This window comes from Gossypium arboreum, chromosome 7 (assembly GCF_025698485.1).
Source record: "Gossypium arboreum isolate Shixiya-1 chromosome 7, ASM2569848v2, whole genome shotgun sequence".
NCBI classification, from domain to species: domain Eukaryota; kingdom Viridiplantae; phylum Streptophyta; class Magnoliopsida; order Malvales; family Malvaceae; genus Gossypium; species Gossypium arboreum.
In genome coordinates this window covers 78697888-78706294 of record NC_069076.1, presented here as the reverse complement: position 1 = coordinate 78706294, position 8407 = coordinate 78697888, and the positions used below count along the sequence as shown (strand labels likewise).

Here is an 8407-nt window from a genome sequence, read left to right as displayed (position 1 = left end):
TCATTTCTTATCATATTGCCATAGTATCTTTCAACTATAGTCTTACATATCTGAATTGTGATGCCATAACTTCTTTCAGCTATGGACTTACTCGTCTGAATCGCGATGGCACAGTATCTTTCAACTATGGTCTTACTCGTTTCTGGTATGATGCCATAGTCCAACTATGGTCTTATACATGTATGGGCCATTATCTTACACTCGTAATGCCATATCCCAGATATGGTCTTATCATTAAGATGCCATAGCCTAGCTATGGTCTTACACATATATTGCCATGGTCCAGCCATGGTATTATCCGTCAATTCATCACTGATCACTAAACGATCATATTCAATTCAGTGTTCTGCTCAATTTGAACTTTTGATCTGATTTCTATAATTTAACAATATTCATAATTCAATAGAAAATATATGAAATAATACATTATATCATTCCTAATTTAACAAATAGTTCAACCATATGAACTTACCTGACTAAATTGCAGAAATACTAAGATTCAGGGGCATTTTGGTAATTTTTTATTTTCATCGATTTTCCATCCGATCTTGATCTATATTAATAATTTCATTCAACTTATTAACTTATACAATAAAAAAAATTATTTTATGCAATTTGATCATTTTTGACATTTTTATAAAATTACCCTTTAAACTTTACTTTTATTCAATTTAGTCCCTGAATCTAAAGCATGCAAATTATCCATTTTAAATGTAAACACTTACCAGCTGAATATTTTTATATTTATTTTCCTCCTCCTTCTCTCCATTCCACATCCTTAATATATATATATAACATGCTTATATGTAACATTATCTATAATTTCACTATTTACTTATATGTTCATTCAAAGTGTCCACTTGAGTCATAGTTACTAAATTATTTATATCTTGAGCTACAGAATTCAAAATTAAGATCCTATTGATTTTATTGAAACTAGACCCAAATATATTTCTTCCACAAAATTTCTAGAATTTATACTTTAGCCAATAAGTATAGTAAAATCTTCAAATTTATCTCTATTCTCATTGTTTGATGACTTCAACCTTTCTTTACTAAAATTAATTATCTCTTAGTATGAGATTTGGATGATATTATAGTTTCTTTTTATTGAAAATAGACTCATTAAGGATTTAAACATATAAATTTAAGCCCTAATTATTTTTCTCCATTTTTATGATTTTCCAAAGTCGTAATAGGAAACCCAAAATCATTCGACCTTGTCTCACATAAATTGTTATATCTCACAATATACAATTATTTTACTTATATAATTTCTTTTAGTGAAACTAGACTCAATACTATTTAATTTAATATATTATTTAACCTCTAATTCGAACTCTACAATTTTTGGTGAATTTTCAAAATTAGACTACTACTGCTGTCCAAAACTGTTTTAGTGCAAAATGTTGATTACTAAGTTTATAACACCCTTATTCCCTTTCTCTATAATATTTCTCATCACTTTCTCTTACTTCCCTTCACTAACATATCAAGAGCATAAAACCTTATATAATCAAACTCTACTATAACATCATTTCCATGCTTTTTCAATAATAACAAACTTAAAAATATATTGAAATCTTCATGTTCTTACTTTGTCCTATTGATTTCAATCTTTAACTTGATTTTTCTCTCTCCTCCAGCTTCTATTTCTTGAATCTAACTTGATATTCTGGATCTCGATAGTCTCTTTGTCATCTTTCTCTCTTGATGACTATGGAAATTCTTTTGATTTCAAAGTGAAAATGGTGAATTTTTGGTTAAAGGACCAAATTGTAAAGAAAAGAAAATTTTCTTTCTTTTCTTCTCTTCTAACGTTGGTTGCATGGAAAAGATGGATGATAATTCCTCATCTTTCTTTCTTTATATAGTAATAAAATAATAATAAAATATCTTATTAAAATATTAATAAAATAATATTTATCTAATTAAATAATTATAAAATATCAAAATATCTCTAATATCATTATTGCCTTCTAGAATTCTCTCTCTTTCCAATTGACCATTTTTCTCTTTATGATCTTTTAAAATTTCATCCTTGAGTCATCATTTAAATTTGGCAAAATTACAATTTAGTCCCTCATAATTCATCACCTATTTAATTTGGTCCTAATTCATCCATTTTCCTTAGTTTCTAGATCATTCCACCCTTAAAATATTTACACTATTAGTCCTTCAACTTTTCATATGTATACTTTAACCCCTCAAATTTTGAGTATTTACTCTTTGCAACAAAACTTCTCACTTTTACAATTTAGTCCTTTCTTGAATTAATATATCATAATATACTTCCCAATATTGACATAACTCAAAATTTTCCTTTTTGTCACTTTATTTCTTTATTTTACTATATCAAGGATAATATCTTACTGTAAAAAAAATTTTGAGGTATTACAGGAAATATGATGTATTTGATGCTTGAATGTTACTTGTAAAGAGGACCCTTAATGGGTGGCAATTTGGCATTGCAAATGGCCTATTTTTGTCTACACGTGTAGAGACACGGGCGTGTGTCTTAGCCGTGTGCGACACACGGTCATGTTACACGGCCATGTGTTCCTTGGGGTAACCCTACAATTTAAAGTCAGTCTTGAGAACAGCCTAGACACACGGGCGTGTCTGGTGGCCGTGTGTGGCACACAGCCTTGGCACATGGGCATGTGTGATGATTTCGAAGGGTACACCGGCTAGACACAAGGGCGTGTGGTCGACCGTGTGACCCAAGTTAGTTTCGACCACGTATAGACACACGAGCATGTCTCCGACCGTGTGGAATAAGTCAGTATGTATGCCCTGTTTTGCCACGGCCTAGACACACAGGCGTGTCTAATGTCGTGCGAGGTACACGGCCTGTTCACACGGGCGTGTAACCTGTATAACTTAGAAAAATGTTTAAGTTTTGGAAAATTTTGTATGTATTCAGTTTAGTCCCGACCTTTTTCTAAAGCATGTTTAAGGTTTTGTTGACCTATGTAAGGGACTCTGTATTGATGTATGACTACAATGCTATGATGATTGTGAAATGAATGCTAAATGTTTTGATATGTCCGATAATGCCTCTTAACTCTAGTCCGGCGACGGATATGGGTTAGGGTTGTTAATGGGTTATTTAATATTTTTCATAACAAAATAATAATAATCTACATCCAATGCACTTAACTATTACTGATACGAGTATCAGCCACATTTTTAGTTCAAGAATATACTGGGTTTAATCAAGTAAACTTGAGACCTAACTTTGGATGGGATTCGTATATCTTTAGAGTTGAGAAAGATTATCAAGATTTTGAAAATAAAAATAAATAAATCTTAGTTTAAAATGGATAGGTTCAATATTTTAAGTTTCAAGAAAACTAATATTCCAATTTTTGGAAATATTGGATCAAGAATGGATTTCTTGATGCGGGATTTGCTTAGACGATCATCTACCAGCTTAATGGAGTTAAAAACTTGAAGAAAACAAGCTCCAACAATCCATATCAACCTCCGTAGAGTTTCGGCCCAATTTGAGCCGATTTGAACATCATTAGGCTTAATTATGCTTTATTTTAGCCTAATCTATTTTTGACCTATTTGAATAAATTTGTTTATGTCCAATTATGTTATTTACTTGTTAAAATTTAGTCAAATGTCCTATTTGTCACATCCAAAAAATAGGTTACAAGAAATTGGGTTAATGAACTTGAAGTTTTCTTGCTCTAACTTTTAAGTTATTTTTGAGGGATTATGAAAAAATTGAGTATCTAACCTAATGATTAAGAAGTAGTGTAAATAGACCTTGAGACTCAAGTTTGATTCCCTTTGCTTATTTTTATTATTATTTTCATTTAAGCCAGTGTCGTCCATATCCTTAGTCAGTTGGCAGATTTCAATTCGACTCAAACACTAAAAAAAATTATTTTTTTATCTTTTCCTTCTTTATCTTTTTTTTTTTCCTCATTTCTCTTCTTTTTGCCATCCCTCTTTCCCTCTTCCTCTCATCTCTCAATTTTTCTCTACACTTTTTCACTTGTGCTGCCCCTACAACCTAGTTTTCTCCATTGTTGTGCCTTCCATATTCCTCCATTTTTATTTTTTTATTCTATTTGTTTGCTATCATTTTTACACCTTTCTTGGTTGAATCTTTTACTACCATTACAGCACTATTGTAGCCCCTTTTGTTGCTGATTTTTCTCGTGTTGCTACCCAAAAAGTCTTCATTTTACAATTATTTATTTCTTCTATTTGCTATCGTTTTCCAGCATTTTTCCATCTTCTTTGGTTGTTGTTTTGATCACCGAAATTGCCCCATTTTCTATCCATTTAACCTCCTTATTGTCGCACAAAATAGCCCCCTTTGCTGCCAACTTTTGTGGTGTTGCCGTCCCTTAGAAATACCAAAAGAAGCTGTTGTTTTTATTTCCATTTGTTGCACATCCTTACTCTCATTTTCTTCACTTTTCCATTGTTAAAATAGTCCTTAATGCTGCCATTTAAGTGTGCATCTAATTTCTTTTGAATCGTCATTTCGGATCTAGAAACCATGAAGCATAAGTGTTGTTTCGGTAGTGATCTGACATCGCTTTCCTTTTCATTACTTTTTTTGTTATGGTCGAATGTCTCTAAGGCCTTAAGCAATTTTTTTAGCTACTAATTTTTTTATGGTTTTTATGTTGAAGGATCGAATCTAAACTTCTCGGATCAGTAGTGATGACGAACTTAATTCACATTTCTGTTTAGTAGCAAAATAGTGTAAGTTTATTTACCAAAGTTGGATCTTAAGTGTCGCTTATGTAGTACTAATTGGTCGAACCCCATAAAGGTGTTTTAGGTTGATTCTAACATTGTTTTGTCATGTTGTTTGATTAGGTTTGTTCGGTTTTGAGTCGAGGGAAATTGCGAATTGGCAATTGGGCTACGAACTTGTGTAATTTAGGTGTGGGACTTAGTTAAATGTGAATTGTGTATGTGAGTACTTCTTGTTTGATTTGGTCGAATGATGATGAGTCTTTGAGAGTTGTCCGATTGATGCTTATGTTTGGTGTTTGGCCGAATTGTGTATGTACCCTTTAAGGGGGAAACCGAATGCACGTATATTTCTTTTTTATGCATGTCGAATGTGAGGTGCGAATCTTACCTTTGTGTGCATTGTTTGTAATTGATATTACGTGTTAATAATTAATAAATTAAGCTTGCTGGTTTGGACATGGCCGAACTGCCTAAAGTCAAATTAGGGAAATGTTGAGCAAGGTACGTATCAAGTAATTTGGTCGAATGTTAAAGGCCCTGTTTGGGATCGCCTGAATTTGAAATCGTCATATTTGATTGTCAGATGATTTTCCTTTATTAAGGTTGATTATTTGCATGATTATGATGAGCACTGTATTGTATATTATGAAAATTGTTATTGTTCATTAGTTGCATGTATAACATGCGACTTTTTGTGACACTGTTCGAATTGCATATTAAGTATGCATTGATTGTATTGTACTTTGTATGTTTGTTACCTACCGTTGATGCCATTGATTGATTGACGGAAAGTGTGCAAGTCATACATGGAAACTATTACCAAAAGCATGTTAAACATGTCATTGTTCTGCACTATAATTGTTTCTATCATTCATGATTGTGCTTTATTCATGGCATATCATTTGCATTGCATGGGAATTAGGATTGATGGGTAACAGAGGAGTTCCATGGAGTTTTGGCGGTATTTAAATCCGCAATATTGTTGTTAGTGCACTGCACTAGAGTATTGTAGGAGGTACTGGATATTGGTGGCTTGACCACATCATTGGCAGCACTGTTTGCATCTTATTGCAGCTTGTCTGCATTATTGGCGGTTTACCGCAATTTACTGGTAGTTTATCTGCATTTCTAGTGGCTCATCCACATTACCGAAAGCTTGTCTACAAATTGTTATTGGTGGTTTTTTCACATTGAGCTACGGCTCCTAACTGTTTTGGTGATTCAGTAGATGAGTTCTAAGAAACTCGTGGTGTGTAGCAGATGGATGGGTAGGACCTTATTGCATTGTCATTCTCGAGCATGTATATGCATAATTGTTGGAAGCACCATGATTCTGTGAATTCTATGTACCATTGTGATTACCAATAATCTGTTAGTTTTTTTGTTCGATTGTTAAACGAGTTTCTTGCATGATTTGTAAGTTATGCATACTCTATTTGCCTTTAAGACTTGCACTGACTTTTTAAGCTCATCCCATTAGTTTAACATTTTTTAAGTAAGCTGCAAATTTGGCAATTTGGAGGTCTCATCTTTTTTTATTAAATAAAGTATTTAATTTTATATTCTTTTATTTATTTGGTTTATAACAATTAATTTTACGAATTGTGGCATGGGATTGGATTTTGGGATGTATTTAGTTATTGCATGCATGAATGTTAAGAATTGGATAAGTTAAATAATTATCTAAATTAATAATTTGTCATTAAAGTTAGTAATTATGGTTTTATTAACAAATTGTGAACACTGATTTTTCCATTGCAAAACTAGATTTTTTTGGAAACTAAATATGTAATATGTTTTAAAATTAATGAGAATCTTTTTAAATGAGTTTTTAATTAAACTTTGCAAAAAGAGATGCCCACTACGGTTTTTCGAAAAATAATTGATTGCTTTAAAAATAAATTTCTGAGAGTCCACTTGATTCTTCTAGGCCATTTCGGTGGCAGATATGACTTTCAAAATCTAATCATAATTCATGGGCTGGATTGGGGAGGTTACACTATCTATATAGGCTAGCCGAATTTTCATTTTAATTTAGTAAATTTATACTTAGCTTTTTTTCGTTTAGTTCTTTACATGTTACTTGTAGTTCAAGTAATCTTAGTTAAAGTAAGACTAGAGCATTTAGTTTTTAGGTTACTTTTTTTGTTTGAAAAGGGTTGCCCCTCTTATTATTAATGTTACTTGTTATTTAGGTAATCCTAATTAAAGTAGTATTAGAACTCTCGGTTTTTTTTTTTGTTTGTTAAACTTTTAGAATTGTTATTTGTGCAAGATCTCATTCTTGTGATTTTTAGATTTGCTTTCAATTCATTTTCTTTTAAGATTTTGTGGTGATCGTGATTGATTAGATGTAATTTTGGTGTTTGTTAAAGCCAAATTCTTCAAAGGACTCCATTTGAGCACCTTTTCTTTTCGTTTTTCTTGTTCTTTCCTTATTCTTCTTTTTGTCATTTTTATGTTCTTGAAACAAACTAATTTGTTTGCAATCTTTCCTTTCCTGTTTTCTCTTATTTGCTTTGAAACTAACTTTTTGTTTCTTTCTGGCCAGACTAGTTCGGCTGCACTAAGATGAATAATTAAAGTGTAAATTTACTAACAATTGAATAATTTTGGATTTAATTTACCTGAATTAACAATCACATCTAAAATCCATTACAAAATTAATAAACAAATAACTTGGAATAGTTCAATGCGAAAAGCTTATTCTCAACCTATCTTTCTTGTTTAATTAATTTCAAGGAACTTACCTTTCATGTTTAATTAATTTCATAGCTTTTCCAGGTTAAAAAAAGGTAGATGCCAAAAGCTTTTAGAAGTTTAGATATTAATGACTTTGTTTCTTGCAGCTTGCACAAGTTTGCTTTTTGGTCGTTAATGCTGATGATTGCATTACTCTGTATTAGTTAATATCTACTATGAAGTTCTCATAATGGCCTTAAAAGTTGAGGTTTTTGTAGTTTTATTTATTGGTTATTTTCCCTTTAACACCTTGGGCTTACCACTTCAGAATGGTGAAGCTCGGTTTTGCTGCTATTAATAAAATTTGGCATCTTCATACGTCAAAGATAAGCAATTTACTCATACAAGTTTATTTATGTCAGAAGTGGTGAATGGTTTTTGGCGTTTTGAAGTTTTGGCTCTTGCAATGTCACTTCTAATTTACTCCCTTTTCCTATTAGCAAGGAAGGATTTAGTGGAATAGTAAACATCTTGTTTTGGATTTGGTAATTGAATTTTAAATAACAATAATAATCTCACATTCAAAAAATAATATTTTATTAATTTAGTTAGAGAATGCAAAAACTTATAAACGAGCCTAATTAAACTCGATGTAAATAAGCTTAATCAAACTTGAACATGAACTTAAAAATGATTCTCGATCAAGCTTAAGCAAAGTATCAAACATTGAATTTTGAATGAGCGCGACTAACTCAATTACACCCTAATTATTTATCAACTTGATTACTTGGGGTGTTGATTGGTCAAAGAAGGGTTATAAACTCATTTTGATTACTGCTAGAAACACCTTAACCATGGTGGATAACGATCAGTGGGGATGGGAAAGGTACCAGTACTATTGGACTTGTCAAACAAAGCTAGTTATAATGACTACGGTGGCAATAGCAGAAAAATTCTTCTAAAAATCGAACTTGCTAGCTTCATCATTGAACGC

At 31.7% G+C, this 8407-nt stretch overlaps 1 long non-coding RNA gene across 2 annotated transcripts; it reads left to right on the top strand.

The window, feature by feature from the left end:
- The first annotated feature begins 3796 nt into the window (after positions 1 to 3796).
- LOC108460439 (uncharacterized) lies at positions 3797 to 7803 on the top strand. Of its 2 annotated transcripts, XR_008285931.1 has the most exons (3): positions 3798 to 4547; positions 4662 to 4734; positions 4852 to 7803. It is a non-coding gene; the product is annotated as an uncharacterized LOC108460439 (long non-coding RNA). The 2 variants fall into 2 exon arrangements; XR_001867544.2 differs by having other exon boundaries at positions 3797 to 4547; positions 4662 to 7803.
- The last annotated feature ends 604 nt before the right edge of the window (positions 7804 to 8407 follow it).